The sequence below is a fragment of the Saimiri boliviensis genome, chromosome 10 (genome assembly GCF_048565385.1).
Source record: "Saimiri boliviensis isolate mSaiBol1 chromosome 10, mSaiBol1.pri, whole genome shotgun sequence".
Lineage (NCBI taxonomy): Eukaryota > Metazoa > Chordata > Mammalia > Primates > Cebidae > Saimiri > Saimiri boliviensis.
In genome coordinates, this window is record NC_133458.1 from 39,958,545 (window position 1) to 39,984,823 (window position 26,279).

General features: G+C 39.9%; 1 protein-coding gene across 4 annotated transcripts in view; it reads right to left on the reverse strand.

The window, feature by feature from the left end:
• Positions 1-26,279, reverse strand: part of ST7 (suppression of tumorigenicity 7) — a 294,435-nt gene that overhangs the window by 245,827 nt on the left and 22,329 nt on the right. The gene's annotated exons all lie outside the window — the stretch shown is intronic.

The following is a 26,279-nucleotide window of genomic DNA, read 5'->3' on the forward strand; positions in this document are numbered from 1 at the left end:
TTCTCTGTGTAACCTTTTGGGGCTGCAGGGGTATGACATCTACTTGCCTCTCCCAAATTCAAAGCTGTTCCATTTTCTCTTCTATTACTGGATACTTTTCCTCATAAGGTTTGTTGTTTGCACACTTACTAAACCTTGGAATTGTGCCCAAGGATAGGCCCAGAAGGCTGAACTCCAAGTATCTAAGATGTTTACTATATAAGTTCTTTAAAAAGTATTTAATAAAGCTGTAAAAGTATTTTTCTACCTCTCTACTATTTGAAACTCTAAGATGACAGCAGTAATTCTAATTTTGTTATAATTCCTTGTATACCAGAGTTCTCCAATTTCGTGTACCTAAGCTTATTAGTAGGCCTACTACTGAAGAAAGTAAAGAAGGAAGAATATTTCAGTCTCAAGCAATTTGGAAGGCAGTATAGCATTAGCATGTCGAGTTCCATCCACATCCCATCCCAAGTTGACACACTCTAGTTTCTTAGACTGGTTGCATGGTAAGCCAAGGTTCTCAAATGCAAAATGAATTAATTAAAAAAAGTCATGTAAAACATCTAGCACACAGTAGGGACACAAATTTTGCTAATGTTACTTTTGCTCTTGCTGTTCCTTCTGCCTGAAACATTTTTCCCCTGATAGTGCAAATAGCGTGTTCTCATTCTTTAGGTCTCAGACACCTCCTTAGAGAGGACTTTCCTGGCTGGGCGCAGTGGCTCCCGCCTGTAATCCCAGCACTTTGGGAGGCTGAGGCGGTGGATCACGAGGTCAGGAGATCGAGGTCAACTGACCAACATGATGAATCCCCGTATCTACCGAAACTAGAAAAATTAGCCAGGCATGGTGGCGCATACCTGGAGTTCCAGCTGCTTGGAAGGCTGAGGCAGGAGAATAGCTTGAACCTGGGAGGCGGAGGTTGCAGTGAGCTGGATCACACCACTGCACTCCAGCCTGGGCTACAGAGTGAGACGACATCGCAAAAAAAAAGAGAGGCCTTTCCTGCCCACTTATGTTCAATATATGCCCATTATTCCCTATCACGGCTCCCTGTTTAGTTTCTTCCCACTATTTACTCATGACGTATAAGGAATTTACATATTTGCTTAGTTCTCCATTATCAGTTTTTCTCACCAGAACATAAGTTCCATTAGGACAATATGTACTGGAAGAAAAGCAAAGTATCTGGCACATAGTAAATGCTTAATAAATAATTGGCATATAAATGAATGAATCAATTTCTGGATTAAACAAAGTTAACTGTTTCTTTACTACAGGACTCCTCATTCTTTTCCAAGCAAATCTGCCTTATGACTCTTCTAGAGGGTCATATGGTATGGAATATTTCTCCTACTGGCTATTGAATCCTTTTCTTACAGAAGATCTTCGTGTCTCCAGAACTAATGTTTTATGGACACAAATTGGAAAAACATCAGCTATACATGTCCATTGAGTTGTATACTAGAAAGTGTAAACTGTATCTAAATGTCATCTACGCATTTTTCTCACCTACTTTGGCAAAAGGGAGTTATTCATTTGCACCAGGAAAAACACTGAAATATTTAAATCAAACCAGGTAACTTTCTGGTCTCTGCATATTAATAAAGAAGAATGCACCTATTCAGAAAATGACAACTAATAGAGTGGAGGAAAGAACATAACAGATTTATATACTGCCTAGTTAAGAAGAGACTGTAGCACCTAAGCAAGCCTGGTATGATGCAACAGCACTGACAAGTTCACATCATCTATCAGCATATCAGCTTCTCTAAGAATTGGCAGAGGTATTAGCTCAGTTTCCTAGACAGTGTTTCCCAGAGTGCATCCCACGCATTTGGATGCAAGTGTTGAACATAAAGAACTGGGAATCTACAAAGTTAATACCAGAACCAAAAAGTGGAAGATACATCAGTTTGTTATGAAGGTAAGAAGAGGTAGGAACTCTAGTCTGATCCTATGAAGTCACAGGGAAATCTAAGATGGCCATATAGCAGAGGTCAAAAGTTGGCAGCCCACAGGTCATATCTAGCTCAAACATGTGTCTTTTGAGCCCAAACACAATTTTTAAATTTTTAATTAGTTGGTGACATTTGTAAATTGGGGAACTTCACATAAAAATTAACATCTTCAACTTTCCTTGAGAAGTTAGAAGATGTGATCCACTGATGACCCGCATTCCCCGACAGCAACAAATGACTGGAACAAATGACTCACACCTACTGTAGGCATCTGAGTTTGCAACTCCTGGAGATACTCAAAGTTATGATCCATATCAGGAGCTGAATACCAGGAATGAGGAAGAGGCAAGCACAGTCAAACAAAGAAAAACTAGACATTACAGTCTGCAGCGCCATCTACCCCATTCTGTGAAACAGCTTCCTTCTTACTCAGGACTTTCCAAGGGCTCCCAATTAGTGCGAGCCCTGGCCATTTAAGGCTTGTATGTCACCTCTAGCCCATCATATCACCTCACCAGAAAGGGTTTATTCCCCTCACTTGGTATTTCACACTGGCAATGAATAAAATAGTGGTGGTAGTATTAAGCCTTCAGGTAAATTTAAGTATGTATATATCCACATAACCACAAAACCACCCTAGGATAGGGAGGGTTGCTATTCCTCATTTGTCAAAGGGCAAAGGCACAGAGATTATTTTGTCTCTTATGAGTAAGAGCTGAGACAAGACTAATATCCAGATCTCTTGGGTTGGTGATTCTTTCCTCTCTTCCAACTGTTTACTAGATTTCGTTATGTGTGTTACTTAGGTCAGAGCAGAAAGAAGATACCACACTCAGGAGATTTTGAGGAGAATCTAATAAAGGTATAAAAGGGCACAGGCTTTGATGGGGGAGCACACCCAGATAAGTCACTCTCCTTAGGTCCCCCAATCTCCTACCAGGCTTACACACACGGGCTAAACCCAACCAGAAGACAGGTATGCAAGACATATAACTTAAAAAGTCCATACTGCTTACCTCCCAGGATAGAAAGAAACAATAAAAAGGAGTGAAAAGTATGTACAAAAGAGCAAACAGAAAAGGACTGATACATCATGCAATCTCGAGGCATTTATTTTAAATTAAACATATTCCCTGCATTAATTTCCAAAAAGAAAAACCACTGTTAGCACTTCATCTTCCAGAACTAAATACTTCTCTTTTTTATTATGGTCTCTAAGAGAGAACTCCTCCAATGTCAAAGTATTCCCTCTAATGTTTAACGAATTCATTTTTAATAGTCTTGACTATAAAAATATCACTAAAGATTTTGTTTTATCACGGCCAGTGGTGTGTGCCTGTAGTCCTAGCTACTGGGGAGGCTGAGGTGGGAGGATCGCTTGAGCCCACGAGTTCTGGGCTATAGCGCACTATGCTGATCGGGTATCCACACTAAGGTAGGCATCAAAATGGTGACCTCCTGGATGCGGGGACCACCAGGTTGTCTAAGAAGGGGTGAACCAGCCCAGGTCGGAAACATAGCAGGTCAAAACTCCTGTGCTGATCAGTAGTGGGATTGTGCCTGTGAACAGTCACTGCACTCCAGCCTAGGCAACATAGTGAAACCCCGTCTCAAAAATTAAAAAAAAAAAAAAAAAAAAAGATTTTGTTTTAATCTAAAAACATTGCGTCCATTGGTTTATCCTTCTTTGGAGGTAAATATACCCTCCCAGACACATCTAGCAGATGCTATCATAAAAATCAGATTTTATTTTTTCAAAGAGTTATAGTTGTTACCTTAGTCAATGATTTGATTATTTATTGTGCATAAAAATCACTGGTTGGCTGCACGCGGTGGCTCACACCTATAATTTCAGCACTTTGGGAGGCTGAGGTGGGCAGATCATGAGGTCAGGAGATCGAGACCATCCTGGCTAACACAGTGAAATCCCATCTCTACTAAAAATGCAAACAATTACCCGGGTGTGGTGGCACACACCCATAGTCCCAGCTACTCGGGAGGCCGGGACAGGGAGAATCACTTGAATCCAGGAAGTGAAGGTTGCAGTGAGCCAAGATCACCTCACTGCCCTCAAGCCTGGCAACAGAGCGAGACTATGTCTCAAAAAAAAAAAGAAAAGAAAAGAAAAGAAAAAAGAAACAAACAACAACAACAAAACAAATCACTGGTCAATTACATATTGTATATTTTGGCAAATAATTATGCCTTTAAGTTTCTTTGAGACTTTTGGAAAGATGTTTTTGAATCTCAGAGAGTGAAGTATTTTTTATTTATTAATCAACCCCAAACCATCCTCCAGTCTATTTGCTTCAACAGAAAATTTAGAATCTTGAAGACATTATACCAAGTGAAATAAGTTACTCATGAAAGAATAAATATTACATGGCTCCTCTTAAATTAGGCTTCAGTGTAGTCAAGTTCATAGACACGGAAAGTAGAATGGTGATTGCCAAGGGTTAGGAGGAAGGTAAAATGAGGAGTCGGTATTTACTGGGTACCAAGTTTGAGTTGGTGAAGATGAGAGAATTCTAGAGATGAACGGTGCTGACGGTTGCATAACAATGTGAATGTACTTAACATCACTGAAGTGTATACCTTTAAAATAGTCAAAATGGTGAATGTTGTTGTATATATTTTACCATAATTTAAAAAAGAAAATTTATAAATTAGGCATCTACCTCTCAATATCTACTTTACACTAAGGCAAAAAATTCTTTTAGTATCTCTGCTAGCTGCTTTTCTTATACAAGATAATTAAATATACTTTATGCAATATAATCAAAGTATACTACTGATTCCTTAGGCACATTTCTGTCTTAAAGTATTAAGAACCCCTCTTATTGCTGGTTTTGAAGTTTCCACATGGTGAGTCTCAATTTCATTGCTGATTCTTCTAAATAAACTCTATTTCCCCTAGCTTTGGTATCTATTCTGAGAATAAAAGCTGATGTGATCCCTCAGAAATAGTCTTTTGATGGCCGGGCACGGTGGCTCAAGCCTGTAATCCCAGCACTTTGGGAGGCCGAGGCGGGTGGATCATGAGGTCAAGAGATCGAGACCATCCTGGTCAACATGGTGAAACCCCGTCTCTACTAAGAATACAAAAAAAAAATAGCTGGGCATGGTGGCGCATGCCTGTAATCCCAGCTACTCAGGAGGCTGAGGCAGGAGAATTGCCTGATCCCGGGAGGCGGAGGTTGCGGTGAGCCGAGATCGCACCATTGCAGTCCAGCCTGGGTAACAAGAGTGAAACTCCGTCTCAAAAAAAAAAAAAAAGAAAAAAAGAAATAGTCTTTCGATTATTATGCTCCTGGCCCATGCAAAACACTAAAGTTTCCAAGATGATTAAGTCAAAATTTCTGTTATCAAGGAGCTCTATCAGTGGAGAATGCAAATATGGCTTGATATGGTTTGGCTCCGTTTCCCCACCCAAATCTCATCTTGAAGTGTACTCCCATAATTCCCACGTGGTGTGCGAGGGACCCAGTGGGAAATAATTTGATCTTGGGGGCAGTTCCCCCCTACTGTTCTCATGGTAGTGTACAAGTCTCACGAGATCTGATCGTTCTATCAGGGGTTTCCGCTTTTGCACCTTCCTCATTTTCTCTTTCTGCTGCTATGTAAGAAGTGCCTTTTGCTTCCCACCATCAATCTGAGGCCTCCCCAACCATAAAGAATTGTAAGTCCATTAAATCTCTTTTTCTTCCCAGCCTCGGGTATGTCTTCATCAGCAAGTGAAAACAAACTAATACAGTAAACTGGTACCAGTACAGTGGAGCATTGCTGAAAAGATACCCAAAAATGTGGAAGCAACTTTGGAACTGGGTAAGAGGCAGAAGTTGAAACAGTTTGGAGGGCTCAGAAGAAGACAGGAAAATGTGAGAAAGAAAGTTTGGAACTTCCTAGAGACTTGTTGAATGGCTTTGCCCAAAATGCTGATAGTGATATGAACAATAAAGTCCAGGCTAAGACAGTCTCAGATGGAAATGAGGAACTTGTTGGCAACTGGAGCAAAGGTGACTCTTGTTATGTTTTAGCAAAGAGACTGATGGCATTCTGCCCCTGCCCTAGAGATCTGTGGAAATTTGAACTTGAGGAAGATGATTTAAGGTATCTAGCAGAAGAAATTTTCTAAGCAGCAAAGCATTGAAGGGTGACCTGGGTGCTGTTAAAAGCATTCAGTTTTAAAAGGGAAGCAGAGCATAAAAGTTCAGAAAATTTGCAACCTGACAGTGCAACAGAAAAGAAAATCCCATTTTCTGAGAAGAAATTCAAGCCAACTGCAGATATTTGCAAAAGTAATAAGAGCCAAATGTTAATCCCCAAGACAATGGTGAAAAAGTCTCCACGGCATGTCAGAGACCTTCGTGGCAACCTCGCCCATCACAGACCTGGTTGTCTAGGAAAATGGTTTCGTGGACAGGGGCCAGGGTCCCCATGCTGTGTGCAGTCTGGGGACTTGGTCCCCCAAGTCCCAGCTGCTCCAGCCATGGCTGAAAGGGGCCAACATAGAGCTCAGGCCATGGCTTCAGAGGGTGTAAGCCCAAGTACTGGAAGCTTCCATGTGGTGCTGAGCCTGAGAGTGCACAGAAGTGAAGAACTGGGTTTTGGGAACCTCCAACTGATTTCAGAAGATGTACGGAGAAGCCTAGATCCCCAAAAAGAAGTTTGCCGCAGGGACAGGGATCTCATAGAGAATCTCTGCTAAGGGTGGTACAGAAGGGAAATGTAGAGTCAGAGCCCCCACAGAGTCCCTACTGCTGCACTGCCTCATGGAGCTGTAAAAAGAGGGCCACTGTTCTTCAGACCCAGAATAGTAGATCCACCTACAGTTTGCACTGCATGCCTGGAAAAGCCAGAGACACTCAACATAGCCCAGGAAAGCAGCCAGGAGGACCGGGGCTGCCCAAGACCATAGGAACCCACTTCCTTTTTTTTTTTTTTTTTTTTTTTTTAGTCAAAAATTTTTTTAAATTGAATTTTAGGTTTGGGGGTACATGTGAAGAACATGCAAGATTGCTGGATAGATACACACGTGGTAGTGTGATTTGCTGCCTTCCTCCCCTTCACCTATATCTGGCATTTCTCCCCATGCTATCTCTCCCCAACTCCCCACCCCCCGCTGTCCCTCCCCTATTTCCCCCCAACAGACTTCAGTGTGTAGTGCTCCCCTCCCTGTGTCCATGTGTTCTCATTGTTCAACACCCACCTATGAGTGAGAACATGCGGTGTTTGATTTTCTGCTCTTGTGTCAGTTTGCTGAGAATGATGGTTTCCAGGTTCATCCATGTCCCTACAAAGAACATGAACTCATCGTTTTTGATGGCTGCATAATATTCCATGGTGTATAAGTGCCACATTTTCCCTGTACAGTCTATCATCGATGGGCATTTGGGTTGGTTCCAGGTCTTTGCTATTGTAAACAGTGCTGCAATGAACATTTGTGTGCATGTGTCCTGGTAGAAGAACAATTTACAATCCTTTGGATATATACCCAGTAATGGGATTGCTGGATCAAATGATTTTTCTATTTCTAGGTCCTTGAGGAATCGCCACACTGCCTTCCACAATGGTTGAACTAATTTACACTCCCACCAACAGTGTAAAAGTGTTCCTATTTCTCCACATCGTCTCCAGCATCTGTTGTCTCCAGATTTTTTAATGATCACCATTCTAACTGGCATGAGATGGTATCTCAATGTAGTTTTGATTTGCATTTCTCTAATGATCAGTGATGATGAGCATTTTTTCATATGTTTGTTGGCCTCATGTATGTCTTCTTTTGTAAAGTGTCTATTCACATCCTTTGCCCACTTTTGAATGGGCTTGTTTGTTTTCTTTTCTTATAAATCTGTTTTAGTTCTTTGTAAATTCTGGATATCAGCCCTTTGTCAGATGGGTAAACTGCAAAAATTTTTTCCCATTCTGTTGGTTGCCGATTCACTCTAATGACTGTTTCTTTTGCTGTGCAGAAGCTGAGGAGTTTGATTAGGTCCCATTTGTCTATTTTGGCTTTTGTTGCCAATGTTTTTGGTGTTTTGGTCATGAAGTCCTTGCCTGTGCCTATGTCCTGAATGGTTTTGCCTAGATTTTCTTCCAGGGTGTTTATGGTGTTAGGTCTTATGATTAAGTCTTTAATCCATCTGGAGTTAACTTTAGTGTAAGGTGTCAGGAAGGGGTCAGGAACCCACTTCTTACATCAGCGTGACCTGGATGTGAGACCTGGAATCAAAGAAGAGCTTTAAAATTTGACTGCCTCACTAGATTTCAGACTTGCTTGGGTTCTGTAACCACTTTGTTCTGGCCAGTTTCTCCCATTTGGAATTGGCTGTATTTACCCAATACCTGTACTAGGAAGTAACTAGCTTGCTTTTGACTTTACAGGCTCATAGGTAGAAGGGACTTGCCTTGTCTCACATGTGACTTCGGACTGTGGACTTTTGGATTAATGCTGAAATGAGTTAAGACTTTGGGGGACTGTTGAGAAGGCATGATTGGTTTTAAAATGTGAGGACATGCAATTTGAAGGAGCCAGAAGCAAAATGATATGGTTTGGCTGTATTCCTACCCAAATCTCATCTTGAATTGTACTACCATAATTCCATGTGTTGTGCGAGGGACCCAGTAGGAGATAATTTGAGATAATTTGAATCATGGGGGTGGTTTCCCCCATACTGTTCTCATGGTGATGAACAAGTCTCACAAGATCTGAGGGTTTTATCAGGGGTTTCTGCTTTTGCATCTTCCTGATTTTCTTTCCGCCGCCATGTAAGAAGTGCTTTTTGCCTCCTGCCATGATTCTGAGACCTCCCTAGCCATGTGGAAGTATAAGTCCAATTAAACCTCCTTTGCTTCCCAGTCTTGGATATATCTTTAACAGCAGCATGAAGACGGACTAATATATGGCTGGACACATTTCCACCCCCTACTCCCAAATTCAAGCAAAAAGTCCTGCTTAATGCCTCAAAGGAGGCATATGTCAGGGAGGAAAAAGCAATAGAAACCTTTCAGGCTTTTTCAAAACAAAATACTAACTATTCATAATGGGTCCAACTGGAAACAACTCAAATACACATCAAAAGTATAACAGATGAATAAAACGTGATCATACAGTGGAGTGCTATGCAAACCAATGCAATGAGAACCAACAAACCTTTGAGAAGGGGATTAAGTCAGGGTCAGTGATAGGAAGGGGCATGTGGAAGGCCTCTGAGTACTGGTAATGTTCTGTTTCTTGATCTGAGACAAAGTAATCAAACGTATGTATCACTTAATGAAAATTCATCAGGCTGTAAACTTAGAATATCTGCTCTTTTCTGTATGAATATTACATTAATTTTAAAGTCTATTTTTAAAAATTTCTATTCTCATTTTGGGGAGAGAAAGACATTCATAAAGTATGTAGTATGTTAGATGATGGTAAGTGAAATTAAAAAAAAAAAAAGCAAGAAAAGGGAACAGTTGATGCTAGGGAATATGGATAGGTATCGAAGGGGATTTACAATTTTAAAGGGTCATGGAAGGCTGAACCTAGAAGGTGACATTTAATTAGAAACCTGAAAAGAGTGTGAGTATGCAGCTTTCTAGAGGACAGTACACAGAACAGATAGTTCAACCAACGCTTGTATACTGTAATTTATATCATAAAGAGAAAATGGTCCGCCTATCTTCTACCTCCCTTTATTTTTTCTGTGGAATTCTAACAAGCTAGATCATTGTGACATTTTTTAAAATGTTGTTTCCCCTGTGTGCATATGACAAAACAAAACAAAACAACAATAAGCCCTTAAAGAAAGGGAACTGATTCTTAGGCACAGGCATAGCTAGTCTGCTAAACAAAAGTAAAAGGAAAGAGTTTACCCTGAATAGAAAGAAAATGGTCCAAAAAAGATAAAGAGCAAAGCTGAAAGAGAAATTACTCATTTTTACTCATTCACTTACTCACTAACTCGACAGAGAAATCAAAGGTTAATCACCAATCTCTATACTACACACACACACACACACACACACACACACGATTTTCGATCAATCGATGATCACCAGACACAAGGAAAAAAAAATATTTTTTTGGAGACAGGGTCTCACTTTGTCACCTAGGCTGGAGTGCACTAGCACAATCAAAGCTCACTGTAACCCTGAACTCCTGGGGTCAAATGATCCTCCCACCTCAGCCTCCTGAGCAGCTAGGAGCACAGGTACATGCCACCATGCACAGCTAATTTAAAAAAAAAAAAATTCTTTTTTTTTAAGAGATGAGAATCTCACTTTATTACCCAGGCTAGTCTCAAACTTCTAGCTGCAAGCGATCCTACCACTTCAGCCTCCCAAAGTGCTGGGATTATAGCCTCATTTGAGGAATATTTCTAACAAAATACTAAGGAAAACAACAAACAAAACACTTCAAAAAAAACCTCAGAGAGGTAAGATGTTAAATCCTTGGAATAAGAACAAACGCTGTTTAAAAGAGAGGGAGTAACATAATTGCACACTACAATGGGTGAATTTCTTGTATATAAATGATACCTCAATAAAGACTGAGAGGCTATTGCCTAAATCTCCAGCGTACAGCCTAGTAAAAACGCTAAACTCCACAGCTGTGCTGGGCTCCAGAGCTACACTGTCCAAAAGGGTAGCTACGAGCTTCATGTGGCTACTGAGCACTTGAAATGTTGCTGATGCAAGGAAAGATGTGCTAGAAGTGTAAAGTACACACTAGATTTCAGACTCAATACCAAAAGCAACCTGTAAATATCTCATTAATAATTTTTATATGTAATACATTTTGAAATCATATCTTGAAATATGGGGTTATACAAAATATATTATAAAAATTAATTTCATTTTTCTCTTTACTTTGTTAATGTGTCTTCTAGAAAATTTGAAATTTCTTATGTGGCTGGCTCATATGTGGCTTATATGTCATATTTCTATTGGATACCACTATGCTAGATCATACATTTGTTGTGGACAAGCGTTGTATCTAAATCATATTTGTGTCCTGTAGGGAGCTTAGAGCATCATAAACCCTCAGTAGGTATTTCCTATTTGCTGAATTTTATATATATATATATATATATATATATATATATATATATATATATATATATGTTTCACAGCATTAGTGTCCAAATCTGTCATGTTAAAAGTGTGCATTTTGGAAGTTCAACCTGAGGTAAGTTGAACAGTCAATTCAAGTAACCACGTCTCCATTCCTGTATTTTGTTGATTATTTAAAGTATATTTGGTATCCTTTATAGATTATGATTTACACTTCCCATATTTAATCAGAACACAACAATCATTTTAATCACTACCTTCAATTATTTCAATATCTATGATCATACAGATTTCAAAAAGCGAGAAATGAAAAAAAAACTTCCGCTTTATCTTCTAAAGAGCGCCCTCTAGTGATCATATTAGAAACATTGGTTCACAAAGATCATTTGCTTTATAAAACTTAAAAATAAATTTGACTATGAAATCTGTACATAATGATGTTAAAAGACTCTCTGAAAAATATAGTAAAAACTAAATGTAGCAGATAGTTAAAATATTGGCCTCAAATGAACCCAGTTTAATGAAAGTAAGCAGAAGAGAAAATATCCCTCAGTGTCATTTTTTTAAATATCAATAAACATTCTATTTTATAAAAGCGAGTAAACTCACAACCTAATTTTCTACCAATACTACTACAAAGAGATCCACATAAACACTGACCAAGTTCATCAAAGCAACTAATGTAGCTGAGGTATGGGCTGATTCAGGAAAATACTCAGGAGGCCTCCTACAAAATTATGTAAATATTTCAAGCAGTTTGGATTTTCACATTTAATAACGAGTTAAATAGCCAGTACTCCTGAACTAGCAAAGGCGAACAATGATTCATTATATTAGGACTAGCTAGGAAATTTTTAGAAGATAAGAAAAGGTAGGCCAGGCGCTGTGGCTCATGCCTGTAATCCAAGCACTTTGGAAGGTCGATGTGGGTGGCTCACTTGAGGTCAGGAGTTCAAGACCAGCCTGGCCAACAGGGCACAACCCTGTCTCTACCAAAAATACTAAAATTAGTAGGGCATGGTGGTAGGTACCTGTAATCACAGCTACTCTGGAGGCTGAGGCAGGAGAACAGGTTGAACCTGGGAGGCAGAAGTTGCAGTGAGCCAAGATCGCACCATTGCACTCCAGCCTGGTCAACAGAGCAAGACTCCATGTCAAAAGAAAAAAAAAAAAAATGTGGGTGATTTCTGGTACCAGAGAGAGACTGATGCCAGAAGTGAACAAGAGAAGCCCCTGGTAACAGGCTTCCTGTGAGGTATTTGTCTGAGCCAGTAATAAGGTCAGAAATTACTCTGCAGAAATGTGGCCAATATAAGTGAAGGGATTGGTGCTGAGAGCAATCTTACGGAAAATCTGTACATATGAAGTTCACAGGATGATGCAGAGTCAGAAACCAAATCAGAGGCCGATTTTTAGTGACAAGAATCTGAGACTAGAAAAAGAACAATAAAAGAGGAGCAGTTTTCTTGCTGCAGCCTTGAACAGCCCAGCCAGTGATGCCACAGCAGGCCCAAAGGCCCAGGAGGCTCCATGATAGGATGTGCACAGCCAGTGAGTCTACTCCTGTGCCTCCAATACATCCCAGTTCATGGGGACTCACCCAGAACCCAGTTAGATGCTTAACGATGAAAAATGCCCAGCCTATGTAGATGGCTCTATGTGGCATGCTAGTACTTATTTATTGCTTACAGCCCTTCTTTGGGGTGACTGAGAATAATGAAGAAGAGAGAGTCTTCAAATAATACATCTTCTTACTCTGTCTGCCAGAAGGAAAGGCATAAAATCAGAATCTATATAAATTCCTGTGCAATGGCCAATGTCCTGCTGAAAAAGCTGAACTGAAGGATTGTGGCTCAAAGGTTGGAGATTAAGAATGTAGATAGGCGGACGATGTGAAAGGGCTCAGAGAATTTGAATATACACATGAATTCTCACTTAAAGACCCAGCAGCAGTTCTTTTTTTTTAAATTATATGTTTTGGGGTACATGTGTAGAACATGCAGGTTACATAGGTATACACGTGCCTTGGTGGAAAATCTTCAACATTTGATGTTGACATTTCTTTCTTTCTTTATTTATTTTGAGATGAAGTCTTGCTCTGTCACTCAGGCTGGAGTCAGTGGCACGATCCAGGCTCACTGCAACCTCCGCCTCCTGGGTTCAAGCAATTCTACTGCCTCAGCCTCCTGAGTAGCTGTGATTACAGGCACCCATCACCACGCCCAGCTAATTTTTGTATTTTTAGTAGAGACATGGTTTCGTCATATTGGCCAGGCTGGTCTCAAACTCCTGACCTTGTGATCCACCCGCCTCAGCCTCCCAAAGTGCTGGGATTACAGGCGTGAGCCACCATGCCTGGCCCACAGCAGAATTTCTTAATCATCCTTCCCAGTCTCCTTTGCCAGTTCTTTCTCCATCCTCTTTGGCTTGGAAGCCCCACGATAACAATTTAAGGCCTCTCAGGTATACTCGCTTCTTTAGTAAGCACATCTAATCCCATTACTTTAAATCCACCTATCTAAAATCTCTCTCTCTCTCTACCTCTAGACTCATACATCCAACTACCTACCCAATATCTCTATTTGAATATTTGAATCTCTTCCACTCACATCCAAAACTAGGGTTTCCCTCAAAACCTGCTCCTCTTTTCCCTCACGCTAGCCTTCCCCATTTCATCTGACATCAACTGGCATTGGTACTTGGATGCACTCTCCAAAGAATATGGTATTCAGCAGTGATTTTTTTTAAATAATAAAATAAAAACTGAAGCAGCTGGAATTCATTTATTCTTACAGTGGCATCCTGAGAAAACTATTTATTAGTTCCTGCTACCTACATCCCTGAAAATGCTCTTGACTTTGTCCTTTCTAAAATTGAATTATTCAGCTTTTAATTAGATTCTGAAATTTTTCACTTTTCCTTAAAATAGCCAGAGTCAGTTTCTGTTGCTTACAAATAAAACCTCTTACCCTACATGACCAACATCTCTCAACTCATTGACTCTGTTTCAGCACCCCTCAACTCTCAAGTCACCACCAGCCCCATCCCCTCCTCTCCTTTCCACTTACAGTTAGAATGAAACAGCAGAATCATCCCACTTTCAACTAAAATAGACTCTACTCACACAACCCAGAACCACTCTTAGTGCTGAGAAATTCTGAAAATTAAAATTATCACATGGTGGTTCACATCTGTAGTCCCAGCACTTTGAGACACTGAGATGGGGAAATCACTGGAGGTCAGGAGTTCGAGACCAGCCTGGCCAACATGGCAAAAACCCATCTCTATTAAAAATGCAAAAATTAGCCAGGCATTGTGGTGCATGCCTGTAATCCCAGCTATCTGGGAGGCTAAGACAGAAGAATCTCTTGAACCTGGGAGGCGGAGGTTGCGGTAAGCCAAGATCACAGCACTGCACTCCAGTCCCAGCAACAGAGCGAGACTCTGCCTCAAAAATGAAATAAAATAAAATAAATGACCAAACTATTCATTTCCAAACTGGTTATGTCAGCTATTTGTGGAAAACACAGAGTAGGAAATCTTTAGCAGGGATCTCCTCGAAGCTCATCTAAAAGAGTTGTATAACACAAATTCTGATCATCCTTCCTCTGATCCCACACAATCTCTATTATACCAGCTAACCTCAGTCAAACACAATTATTCCTAACTTCATGAAAGAAGGGATCATGTCTCAGCTCTATATCCCCATGTGAGGCATGTTGAATTTGCTTGAATTTTTTCAGAAGATAAAACAAAAATTGCTTTGTATTTTTTTATGTTACCATACTTCAAATGGTGTGTACTATGAGTTGCATGTGATGTTGATTATCCACTACTAGTACATCTGAGTGTCAAATGTCTGCTAAGCTTTTCTGTTCATATTGAAAAAACAAGACGAAACTATATGGGCCTAAAGATTGCTTAATTATATTGATACTTCTAACAAATTCATGAACTAGCCTAGGTCCAATTTCATACACATTTCAAAAATACAAATACCATATTACCCACATTAATTCTTCCCATCTTGTCCTTTTTTTTAGTAAGTATCTTATATTTAAACTTAGGAGTTGGGAATTATATGTGTAAACAAAACTATCTAAACTTTAAATTTCCATCAAATTTCTGCCCCTACCCTAAATTTTACCCTTGAAAACATCTCAACAAAGTGAACATGAGTATCAATACCACTATACAATTCTCAAAGGTCAACAAGACGTATTTTACCCCCAAATAATGTAACTTTATATAGGAGAGCCTCATAAATATATGGACAAGCACCATCTAGTGGCAAAAAGAATTACTCTGGCTAAACAGTTACCATTGATGGTACAGCTAAATTACCTGCCAAAATTCAAATGATGGGCAGTTCTTATTCAGGACCCAATTTTATTAACACATTTAATAATCATGTCACAACTAAATCAAGGGTAATGCCAGTTTTAGGGTAAATATTAAGTCTGAATGGTCATGTGAACAGTCCAGATCCAGCTATTTTATTAACAACCTTGCATGAATCTCTTAACTTGCAGTAGAGGGAAGCCAATGCCTATTTTGAGCACTGAGTCTGCACATGTGTTGGGCATATTTATGTATGTTGTATCTCATTTAATTCTCACAGAAACAGGGTAAAACAGTTATTAAAATCCCCACTGTACAAATGAGAAAACTGACCCTCAGATATTAAATAATGTATCCTAAGTCATACAGACATTAAGTGATAGAGTCACCTCCCTATCTACACCCTCACCACCCTCATCTAACTATTACTGGGTCCTTGGGAAAATATTAAGTAATACAAACAGTGACATGCAAACAAATTCACTGAGCACTTAATTTAGGGCACACTTAACAGACCTCAACATGGAAAAGAGAAATGTGCTGTTGTATAACAGATAATCCCACAGACTTTGGGATTAAGTGGACTGCTGCTATCTTAAAAGAAAACAGAGCCTGTATTAGTCTGTTTTCTGTTGCTCAGAATACCTAAAACTGGGTAATTCATAAAGAAAAGAAATTTATTTCTTACAGTTATGGAGGCTGAGAAGTCTCAGTTTGACGGGCCACATCTGGGGATGTTTAAGGACCATCACAACAAGGGAGTCCTTTATAAACTATTCATCCCAATTTCAAAAGTTTCTCCTCTCTCTCTCTCTCTCGTACACACACACACATACACAGACACCCACACACACACAAACATACACACACACACACACACACACACACACACACAGAGACAGAGAGACAGAGAGAGAGAGACAGAGAGAGAGAGCTGACTTATATACATACAAACCAGAGTTTGCATTTAACTGCTGCTTTCCAATAGACATGCTTTTTGTGGCAAGGTTTGCAAGGTTTCTTCAAGGCCTTACATCCTCACATAATTTGATCAAGTCCACCTTAAGAACAAAAGTACGTAACAAATAGATGAAAACTTAGCTTGATGAAAGAGGACAAGACTTTGGAACCAAAAATGAGACCATTATTAAAACTTTAAGTATGTAGTAACTGATTAATATATTATTTGGATTTTTTTAAAGGTAGCAAGAAAGATAGGCCAGGCATGTTGGCTCACGCCTGTAATCCCAACACTTCGGAAGGCTAAGGCAGGTAGATCACCTGAGGTCAGGAGTTCCGGTCTAAACAATACGTGAAACCCTGTCTCTACTAAAAATACCAAAATTAGATGGGCATGGTGGTGGACGCCTGTAATCCCACCTGCTCGGGATGCTGAGGCAGGAGAATCACTTGAACCTGGGAGGCAGAGGCTGCAGTAATCCTATTGGACCATTGCAATTGGGCTATAAGAGTCTCAAAAAAAAGAGAGAGAGAGAGAGAGAGAGAGAGAGAGAGAGAGAGAGAGAGAGAAAGGGGTGGGAGGAGAATCAATCATAAAGATGAGTCCACCTCTTCTTTCTCTTCCCCTTCCGAAATAGTTCTAAAGTCATAAGTGGGGCCAAGTGAGGTAGGTATCTATGCCTGGGTGAAGACAGACAGTGGGGGTTTGTGGCAGCACTGAGACTCAGCAAAGTGAGGAGAGCACTGATGCATGGGGCAGCCCTGCTTAGGGTTTCATGGACCAAGCAGAGGAAGGAGGGTACAAGAACAGGGCGCAGGCTGCACATGGTGTCAGAGCCCAGTGTGTATAAGGAAGCAACTCCTAGGGGAAAGGTGAAGGATATAGAAGATATTGAATGCTGGAGCCCAAACAAATGAGCAGGGCCTCTGAGGAGGATGCTCAGCATGTGGTTTCAAAGTCCAAGCATGTGATATCAGAGCCAGAGTGAGGCTGAGAGGGAATATTAAAAGATACCGGTTACATACAGATGGGTTAAGCTAATAAATAAATATATTAAAGATAATGGGACCTAGGTTTCTGATTTTCAGGAAATAAACAAGTATGAAAAGAAGGAAACTGGAATGAACCCTGAAGAGATTAGATGAGAATGTAAGGTATCAAAATGAACTTATAATTTCAAGAGAGACAGATAAGAACTAGATATAAAAACAAAATACGTGGCTGGGTGCAGTGGCTCATGCCTGTAATCCCAGCCCTCTGAGAGCCAAGGCAGGCAAATCGCCTGAGGTCAGGAGTTCGAGACCAGCTTGGCCAACACAGTGAAACTCCATCTCTACTAAAAATACAAAATTAGCCAGGCGTGGTGGCACATGCATGTAATCCCAGCTATTTGGGAGGCTCAGGCAGGAGAATCGCTGGAACCTGGGAGGCGGAGGTTGCAGTGAGCTGAGACCACACCACTGCACTCCAGCATGGACAACAAGAGTGAAACTCCAACTCAGAAAAATGTGTGTGTCCAAAATTAACTCCAGATGGATTAAAGACTTAAACATCAGACCTAATACCATAAAAACCTTAGAAGAAAATCTAGGCAAAACCATTCAAGACATAGGTGTAGGCAAGGACTTCATGACCAAAACGCCAAAAGCAATGGCAACAAAAGCCAAAATAGACAAATGGGACCTAATCAAACTCCACAGTTTCTGCACGGCAAAAGAAACAGTCAGTAGAGTGAATCGGCAACCAACAGAATGGGAAAAAATTTTTGCAGTCTACCCATCTGACAAGGGGCTGATATCCAGAATTTACAAAGAACTAAAGCAGATCTACAAGAAAAAAACAAACAAGCCCATTAAAAAATGGGCGAAGGATATGAACAGATACTTTACAAAAGAAGACATACGGGAGGCCAACAAACATATGAAAAAATGCTCATCATCACTTGTCATCAGAGAAATGCAAATCAAAACCACATTGAGATACCATCTCACACCAGTTAGAATGGCGATCATTAAAAAATCGGGAAACAACAGATGCTGGAGAGGATGTGGAGAAATAGGAACACTTTTACACTGTTGGTGGGAATGTAAATTAATTCAACCATTGTGGAAGACAGTGTGGCGATTCCTCAAGGACCTAAAAATAGAAATCCCATTTGACCCAGCAATCCCATTACTGGGTATATATCCAAAGGATTATAAATCATTCTACTACAAGGACACGTGCACACGAATGTTCATTGCAGCACTGTTTACAATAGCAAAGACCTGGAACCAACCCAAATGCCCAATGATGATAGACTGGATAGGGAAAATGTGGTACATATACACCATGGAATATTATGCAGCCATCAAAAACGATGAGTTCACGTCCTTTGTAGGGACGTGGATGAACCTGGAAACCATCATTCTCAGCAAACTGACACAAGAGCAGAAAATCAAACACCGTATATTCTCACTCATAGGCGGGTGTTGAACAATGAGAACACATGGACACAGGGAGGGGAGCACTACACACTGGGGTCCGTTGGGGGGAAATGGGGGAGGGGCGGGGGGTGGGGAGGTGGGAAGAGATAGCATGGGGAGAAATGACAGATACAGGTGAGGGGACGGAAGGCAGCAAACCACACTGCCATGTGTGTACCTATGCAACAATCTTGCATGTTCATCACATGTACCCCAAAACCTAAAATGCAATAAAAAATACATATATATATAAAAAAAAAGAAAAAAAAAAAAAAGAAAAATGTGTGTGTGTGTAAAAGTGCATAAACCTATATATCTATATATACATATATTCCCTTACTCTCTCCTGAGAGTACTGGGAGCAGCAACAACTCAATGGTAACAATATCACCTTGTGCCCAGATCTTGGCTTCTAAATATTTTTCTCCACTAAAAGGAAAAAGGGATCCTCAGAGAAACTGCTGATTCTAAGACTAGAACAGGAAAAGTACAAGATGAGACTGGGACATCTTAGAAAGCAATTAAGTCCTCAAAGAATAACAGGGACATGTCAAAAGGATACAGAAGTTAGCCTGACGAGGCTTCCATAGGTCAAATCTAGGAATATTTGAGTATCACAATAATTATAGGCTGGGTACAGTGGCTCATGCCTGTAATCCTAGCACTCTGGGAGACCGAGGCAGGCAGATTGCCTGAGCTCAGGAGTTCAAGACCAGCCTGGGCAACACAATGAAACCCCTTATCTAATGAAACACGAAAAATTAGCCAGGCATGGTGGCGTGCCCTTGTAGTCCCAGATGCTCAGGAGGTTGAGGCAGGAGAATTGCTTAAACCCGGGAAGTGGAGGTTGCAGTGATCCAAGATCACACCACTGCACTTCAGCCTGGACAACAGAGCAAGACTCCGTCTCAAAAAATAAAAAATATATATACATATGTGTGTGTGTATGTATATATGTGTGTGTGTGTGTGTGTGTGTGTGTGTGTATAAAATAGGCTATATCCCACTGAATAAAACAGAAAAGCAGGGGTCCACACTGGTTTAAAGAAATAAATGAATACAGTCATGCACCACATAACAACATATCTGTCAATGACCACATTAAACAACAGTACAAGAGTATATACCAGAAGATTAAAATAGAACTGAAAGATTCCTATCACTTTATGATGTCGCAGCCATCATAACATTGTAACACAACTAGTTACTCACTTTGATAACCTACTGCGCAATCTGCTGTGCTGCCAGTTAAAGTACAGCACATACAATTATGTACAGTACATTATACTTGATAATGAAAATAAATGACTATATTCCTGGTTTATGTATTTACTACACTTTTATCATTATTTTAGAGTATACTACTTATAAAAAAAAAATGTTCACTGCAAAACAGCCTCAAGCAGGTCCTTCAGGAGGTATTCCAGAAGGAGGGCATTGTCATTAAGCAACACCTGACTAAACATTAAAATCTGATAAAGAATTTACACAGTTTCAAAGTGCATCTCCAAAAATACTTATCTACAAAAGAGAACAGAATAACTTACAATAAAGAATCCTCACAGGCACACTCTTAATCAAGTAATCACAATGAGAATTATCAGTAACAGGACCAAGAAAAATCATTTGCTACCTGACAGGATTCTATAAGAAAAACAAAGCATCACCACAGCCAAGGATACATGTATAACCTGAACTCAATCATGAGAAACCATTGAGGCCAGGTGCAGTTGTTTTTACCTATAACCCTGGAATTTTGGAAGGCTGAGGTGGGAGCATCACCAAAGCCCAAGAATTTGAGATCAGCCTGGGCAAAATAGTGAGAACCCATGTCCACAAAAATTACAAAAAAAATTAGTTGGGTGTGGTGGCATGAGCCTGTGAACCCAGCCACTTGAAAGGCTCAAGGGGAGGATCCTTTGAGCATAGGAGGTTGAAGCTGTAGTGAGCCTCGTGCCACTGCACTCCAGCCTTGGTGACAGAGCAAGAGTGTCAAAAATAAAAATAAAAATAAAAAAAAGAACTATTGAACAAATTCAAATTGAATGGTATTCTACGAAATAACTGACATGTAGTCATCAAAAGTATCAAGGTCAAGGTCATCAAAGTCAAGGAAAAATTGAGGAACTGTTGTAGAAAAAAGAAGTCTGGAGCAACACAGCAACTAAATGTAAGGCATGATTGCGCACTGGATTCTTTCACTGTAAAGCACATTATTGCAACCATTGGTGAAACTTGGATGGAATCAAGTTTCCATGGTGTCTCTATACCAATTTCTGATTAATAAATCTAATTAATTTCTTATGTTGATGGGTGTACTATGGTTATTTTGAAGAACATCTTTGTAGGAAATATACACCGAAGTATTTCAGAGTGGTAAAATATCACATCAGCATCTAATGGTTCTGGGAAAAAAAAAACTACTGTACTTTCAACTTTTCTACAAATTGGAATTATTTTAAAATAACGATTTTAATTTAAATTAAAGGTGAGTGAGGAATGCTAGAGAGGCCTCTATATAGACTGCCAGCTGTTCCTTGTGACAACATCAGCTGGAAGGGCTCAGCCTGTAGACCAGGAGTCCTCAAACTTTTTACACAGGAGGCCAGTTCACTGGTCCCTCAGACCGTTGGAGGGCCACCACATACTGTGCTCCTCTCACTGACCACCAATGAAAGAGATGCCTCTTCCTGAAGTGCGGCGGGGGGGCCGGATAAATGGCCTCAGGGGGCCGCATGCAGCCCGCAGGCCGTAGTTTGGGGACGCCTGCTGTAGACAAACAAGCACCGAGGGGAAAAGACCCAGAGCATGTCAGAGCCCAGAGGCTTCCAAGCCAGGCTGCACCGTGAAGCAGAGTAAAACTCTGGAGGGAAAAGTGAAGCTCCTGTGAAGGAGACACAGGACAGGGAGACTAAGGAGCCAATGTGGTATATTGCTTATGTGTGATATTTACAATGTGGGATATTTAGAAGTGTTTGGACTCAGATAAACTACAGGTGTCTAACTTGCAGATAACTCATCTGGCCTCCATGACAACAAAAGTGAAGAATTTTAAAGGTGATCATGAATATGAGGGCTGGGTGCAGTGGCTCTCATGCCTGGAATTCTAGCACTTTGGGAGGCCAGGAGTTAGAGATCAGCCTGGCCGACATGGCAAAACTCTGTCTCTACTAAAAATACAAAATTCAGTTGGGCATTGTGACGGGCACCTGTAATCCCAGCTACTCAAGAGACTGAGGTAGGAGAACTGCTTGAATCCAGAAGGCAGAGGTTGCAGCGAGCCAAGATCATGCCATTGCACTCCAGCCCATGTGACAGAGTAAGACTGCCTCAAAAACAAAAAAAAAAAAAAAAAGAAAGAAAGAAAGAAAAAAAGAATATGAGCATGATAACTACAATAGAGTTACATTTAATAAAGTGTACTCTGAATGGAGCATGGTATATAAAGGAAAGCAGTGAGTATCAAGCCAGAAACGTGCAGTGGCGGTCACTGTAGAAGGCCTAGGATATTAGGTTTAGGTGTCTCTATTTTATTTGCTAGGCAATAGAAAGACACTGAAGAATTTGAAAGTAAGATCCTAGTATATAGGATAGATTAGGAGAGATTAGAGGCAGGAAGACCAGTTGGGAAATTAATAAGATTATAAGGGTTAAAATAAAGGCAGAAGTAGGAAGCAAAGAGAGATTAACGCAATACGAAGTTAATGGGATTTACTAACTAAACGTACATAAAAGAAAGAACAGATGAAGATTATTAAGAGCCCTGAAGAGAAATTACACTCTGTTAGAAGGAAGAGATGGAGCTAGTAATCCATGCCTCAGTGAAAATATAAAACAGGCCATTGAAAATGCAAACCTGGAAGCTGGGAGAGGTCAGAAAGGAGAAAGATCTGACTTTCATTTACACAAGCTTATTGAAACACACAGCATAAGAAAAGAGGACTGCTGTAAATGGAATCCTGAAAAATGCCTCTTGCTAGGAAAAGAGAGAGTGAAACAAAAAATATTTCAATGAGTCAGTGAAAATGTCTTCTGCTAGTTATTTTCCATTTGTCCCTCCCCCTCCACTTTCCCTGCTGCTTGCCCTAGGCTTCTGGTTGGGTTCAGCTAATGAAAGACCCCAACAGGGGATCAACAGGGTAGGAGAAGAATAGGCACAGAGCATTTTCCCCAGGCTCCCAGTGCACAGATTGGCTGTGTCTCTCCACTGAAGGCCACAGCCTTTCCACATGGCTGTTGCTTCCCTTGCCCCTTCATGTCCAAGGATGTTCATGGTTCCCTTCTGCTGCTTGCTCCAGGGTATTGTGCTATCCTTTGTTACCAATAAATCACTCTTTATTATTATCCTGCCTACCTTTGTAAATAGTCTTTTATTGAATTCTCTTCAGTTGCCAATTTGAATGCATGAACTGGGCCAGGCATGGTGGCTCAGGTCTGTAATCTTAGCACTTTGGAAGGTCAAGGTGGGCAACTCCCCTGAGTTCAGGAGTTTGAGACCAGCCTGGGCAACATGGCAAAACTCCGTCTCTACTAAAAATACAAAACATTAGCCGGGCCTGGTGGTGCACGCCTGTAGTCCCAGCTGCACGGAAGCCGAGACATGAGAATCGCTCGAACCTAGGAACTGGAGGCTTGCAGTGAGTGAAGATCATGCCACTGCACTCAGCCTGGGCAACAGAGCAGGACTGCCTCCAAATAAATAAATAAATAAAAATAAAAATAAAAAATGAACGTATGATATTTCCTGCTAGGACCCTCACTTGAACATAGTGCGCTATCTTTGACAGTGATAATAATCTCCATAATATATATCAAAGCATTTGATTTCTCCCAATTTCTTTAAAGTTCTAGTCAACAGCCTTTTCTAGAATGTAATTGGTCCATCTATCTTTGATCTCTTCTGTTGTCTTTCAAGATGCTGGATTCTGAGATATCAGAAGTGGAATATATCCTCAACAAATCCTGTAGAAGCTGGTGCCTCCTGGGAAAAGGAAATCTGAGGACTCCTGGTCTACAGGCTGAGCCCTTCCAGCTGATGTTGTCACAAGGAACAGCTGGCAGTCTATATAGAGGCCTCTCTAGCATTCCTCACTCACCATTAATTTAAATTAAAATCGTTATTTTAAAATAATTCCAATTTGTAGAAAAGTTGAAAGTACAGTAGTTTTTTTTTTTTTTTCCCAGAACCATTAGATGCTGATGTGATACTTTACCACTCTGAAATACTTCGGTGTATATTTCCTTCACTGAAGGAGGTAATTAGGTCCTGATAATGGAGTGCTCTATAAATAAGATTAGTGTCCTTATAAGAAGAGACATGAGAAAACTTCCTTCCTCTTTCTGCTCTCCTCTATGTGAGGACACAAGGAGAAGAAAGCCATCTGCAAACTAGGAAGCAAGTCTTCCTGACACAGGATCTTCCATCCCCTTAATCTTGCATTTCCCAGCCTCCAGAACTGTTAAATAATAAATATTTAACAGAACATATTTGTTGTTGAAGCCACCCAGCCTATGGTATATTTATCAGAGTATCCTGAACTGACTAAGCACAAAACTTATGTAACAATTGACCCAACAGTCAGGACTTGACCAGTAAATAACAGCTTCCCTAATTTCTGTACCCACTTTTAAGTTAAGACTGGCTGGAGAAAGCAAAATATGTACCACTAACCAATAACACAGGATGCTCCACCCTCTCCATGTCAGCTGCCTCCAAACAGGGCCTAACTGAAGCTTCCCCTTTTTTCTATGGTACAGCTTTCCTACTCCTCTGATTGACTTTGTTATAGGAGGCTTTGAATAAATAGCCTTTACTTGATCTCATTTAGATAGTCCTCATTTACTTCCACAAGGGGAAACAAAACTTCATTCCTTAAGTGTGGCCTGTTCAAAGCGAACTCATTCCCAAGAGCACAGTCTGAAAGGAGGAAGTAAAGCGTAACTTTACAATGAGGAAACCTGATCAATACTATCTCTGCCAGGGGATCAAGGTCAATATCAACAGTGATAAATCAAGTTGATACTATGTCGTGACAAAAATGGCACTTGAACTTTGTAGTCTTCCTCCCAAAATCTCATAATCCCAGAAAATCATAAGAATATCAAACAAATCTCAATTAAGTGATAGTCTAAAAAATTATTGACCTGTACTCCACAAAACTGTTAAGGTTATCAAAAACAAGGAAAGTGTGAAAAACTGCCGCATCCAAGAGGATTATAGGATATGATTCTTAAATATAATGTGGTATCCTGGATGGGATCCTGGAATAGTAAAAAAAAAAAAAAAAAAAAAATTATTATATACATACTAAGATAATATGAATAAAGTATGAACTTAATAGTGAATACATATTAGTTCATTAATTGTAATAAATATAACGTACTAATGCAAGATGCTAATAAGGGCGTCAGTTACATGAGAACTCTTTATACTAGCTTCACAATTTTTCTGTAAATTTAAAGGGGTTCTAAAAAAATAGAGTTTATTTGAAAAAAGGGATAGAGAGAAAGCAGTATGAGCACTTATGGCAAAATTTAACAAACGTTAAATATGGATGATGGGTCACCCATTATTACTATTTGTCGTGTTATTTCCTATCTTTTTCTATAAGGTAAACTATATTAGAATTTCAATTATTGTTAATCCTTCAAAATGAACTCCAATTTAACCCCAACAGATTCCAGCTTTTCTCTCTTTTTCACCCTCCCATCTGTGGTACTGGCAGTTTTCTGAAGGGACCAAGCAGATGCACATTCTCACATTCACCAAGCAGCCTAGCAATTCCTAAAGTTATTCCAATAACTACCGCTGTGATTTGAAAGCTTTCTCTCATCACCTTGTTTTGGTATTTATTTCTCCTTTGTGCTCTACACATTTTACTTTGGATTAGAGTTGGTTTTGTGCACTGTGACTTGCTAATAGTATAACTCAATGAATTTAGTATGTGATTGTAAGAGCAAAGAGGTTCAACATAAAGTCCTTTCCTAAGCCAGGCATGGTGGTGCACACCTGTAATCCAACTACTCAGGAGGTTGAGACAGAAGGATTACTTGAGCCCAGGAGTTCCAGTCCAGCACAGCAACACAGTAAGAACTTGTCTCAAGAAAAAGAAGAAAGAGGAAGGAAAAAGGAGGAGGCGGAGAAAGAGAATTTGTAAAAAAAAAAAAAAAAAAAAAAAAGAAAATGAAATTAGAAAAAAATATTTAAGTCCTTTTCCACCTTTTCAATAGTGCAACAAAACATTAAAAACAAAATCTGAGAAATGATTAATGAAATTTGCCTTTGAAATTACCAATAAGATTTTAAAGGTTCCAGGAAAATTATAAAAGCAGGTAACAATACAAAGAGTTAAGGAGTAAAGTTAAGAAATAGACAATATAAGCTTATTCATTTAGATCAAGAGTAGAGCTTCTCATGCTGCTATCATATTTCATCTCGAAACTGAATGGAAACAGAAAACATACAGAGGACATATATCTAACTATGAAAACAGAGAACAGATGTAT